Here is a 2,703-nt window from a genome sequence, read left to right as displayed (position 1 = left end):
TGTGATTGAGATTGAGGAGGGATCGGGGCGGAATGTGGGAGCTGTTACTGGGGGAAGGAGCCAAGCGGCGCGGAGCAGCCGGCGGCCCGCAGACACTCCGGGTGCCCGGCCGCGCCGAAATGGGCGCCGGGGAAGGGACGGGAAGGGAAGGGAAGGGGAGGAAGGGAGGGAAGGAAGGAAGGGAGGAAGGGAAGGAGCGGAGCCGGGAGGCGAGGCCAGGCGAGGAGGAGCGGGCCGGCCCGGCCAACACAACCCCGCCGCCCTGGCAGCGCCGGGGGGGACCCGCTCCCCGGATCCCCTTCCCTGCCTCCCGCCCGGCCTTCCCCGCCGCTCCCGGGGAAGCGGCTGCGGGGAATGGGATGGGAGGGGAAGGGGAGGCCGCCCGGGCATGGCAGGCCCCGGGCCGCGGAGCTTTTCTAGGAAAGCCATTAAACTGCGCTGCCAACAGCGCTTATGTAAATGCAGGATGTAACATGGTGGTTTTTTTTCCCTTCTCTCCCCTCGCAGCCCGTCGCGGTTGGCGATGGCACCTGGCACCGGGATCCAGCCCCGCTGCCCTCTAATTTCATTTAATGAAAATAACCCTCCACGGCAGCAGTGCGGTGCCCTACCTGGGTTCTGCTCGTTTTTAGAATTGAAACGCTTGTTTGCCGTCTGCACTGTTTGTTTTTGAAAGCGAGCCTTGTTAATCAAAACCACGTTCGTCACCAGGCAGCCCTTTCCATCTTGAAATGGTTTTGCAACAAGCATTTCACGCTCTTGGGCGATGGTCCAGCACTCTCATGTCCGGACATTGGCACCGTGCAGAGTCACGATGACCACAAACCATGCACGGATCCGATAGAAACGTCCGATGTTATCCCTGCTCGTTCCAAGGGCTCGCCATGGGCCCTATCCCAGGTCTGATGCTACTCAAAACGGGGCCTCCACATCACCACAGTTCTGTAGAGTTTGATTTCACTGATGGAAAAAAAGGATAAAAAGATGGGCCAGGAATACTGTGGAGTTTTTTTCCTTTGTTTGTTTGGTTGTGCTTTTTGTTTTGGGTTTGTTTGTTTATTTGTTTTTTGTTTGATTGTTTTTATGGATATTGCTCAGCATTGCTGGAGAATTGTGGACATAAGGCAGCAGTTCTGGAGTTAAAGGTGGATTTTACTTTCAGCCTAACGCCTGGGACATACCATAGGCAGATTTCACCTACCTGAGCATAATCTCAAAAACAGATGGGACCCATCCACTCCACAATGCCTTGGATGGGTGAGTGTCTAGGTGTAGGATCATCTCACAGTGCTCATTTCCTTCAGGGTCAAGCCCATGCGTTTTTCCTTTTTTTATGAAGAAAAATATTAAAATATTCTGAGAAAACGGATTTTTTTTTTTTTTTTTGCATTGCAAAATCATACAATTCTGAGAAAACCCTGGGCCTTCAGACTATTTGCTTGAAGAGGCCAGAGTTACATGAGAAAACCAAAATTTCTCTAGAAATTCAGGAAGTGTATTTGTAATTGCAAATCCCTTGGTGTCCAACATTTATTTCTTTAATTGTTCGATGGCCCAAGTGGGCAACTTTCTCTTCTCAGTAATGGTGTGTAGGTTATCTGCTTCAGGAACGTTAGAGGTGATAATTTTTGAGGACCATATCCAGGTCAATTCCAAAATTTAAGCACTTTTCTGAAAGTTGGGAAATTTAAAAGAGGCAAAAAAAAAAAAAAAAAAAGTGGCAAGGGACTTGTTAGCACGTTTCTGCATTATTATCTCAGATCTGTCCATGCTTCTAAATGATTTAACCTCTTTGATACTCCCAACTTAGTGAAAGAAGATAAGCAAAAACAGTGGGTGGAGGAAGGGGAATGGGAAAATGCACGTAGCCTAAGGCAAGAGGAAAGGGAGCTCTTCTAGGGGAGTGGGGGACACCAGGGGCCTAAAGAAGGATATGGGAGCAGCTGTGAGAAGTTCCATGAAACGGGAATGAGAGGTGCAACGTTCAGAAGGCTTGTGTGAGAAACGGGGGAGGGAAAATCCCTGGAGTGTGCGTTGTTTGGCCCTCAGGAACTACAAACACCGACTTCCCATCCATCTGCCTAGCAGCGACAGCGTGCTGAACTGAAGTCATCTGGCTGGAGGTTTCCGTGGTCTGGTGTTCTCCGAATGTTCAGTCACGGCTCCGGGGTGCCAGGCTCTCGTTTTTAACCTGCTGACGTGCTCAGCTTGGTGATTACCCGAGGTTCTGCTCCGCAGGATCTACAAAGTGCACTCTGGCAGATTGATGCCTTAGTAATTGTACCCCATCCGTTTTGTTCTGGTTTCCCTTTCTTCCCGAAGGCGAATACCCCACAGGACTGCACAAATGCCCTCCATGAGGAGCTTTTGACTTTGTAGTTCTTGCTGCCCAAATGCTCAGCTGGGCTCACAGCTACGGGGGGGCCACTTCTAGAGCATCTGGGAGGGAAATTCTTGCTCTCAGAGGTTTCCAAGAACCGATGTTGGGTAACACGGGGCAGTTGAGCAGGTAGTGGTTTACAGCGGATTGTCTGGTGAGCAAGCTGGGCTTGGGGGGTCGGCTTTGCCTTGAGCTGGGAGAGGCACTCTAAAACAATTACTGTTGTTATGTTTCCTTTCACAGAGTAATGGGAAAGACGGGGCAAAGCTCTAACTTTTGGATGTGTAACTGGAGCGGTTCTGAGGTCTTGGTTCATACCCGTG

The sequence above is a fragment of the Empidonax traillii genome, unplaced genomic scaffold (assembly GCF_003031625.1).
Source record: "Empidonax traillii isolate 1590-97213 ecotype Southwest subspecies unplaced genomic scaffold, ASM303162v1 scaffold506:size517526, whole genome shotgun sequence".
Lineage (NCBI taxonomy): Eukaryota > Metazoa > Chordata > Aves > Passeriformes > Tyrannidae > Empidonax > Empidonax traillii.
Note: the sequence above shows the minus strand (reverse complement) of the source record.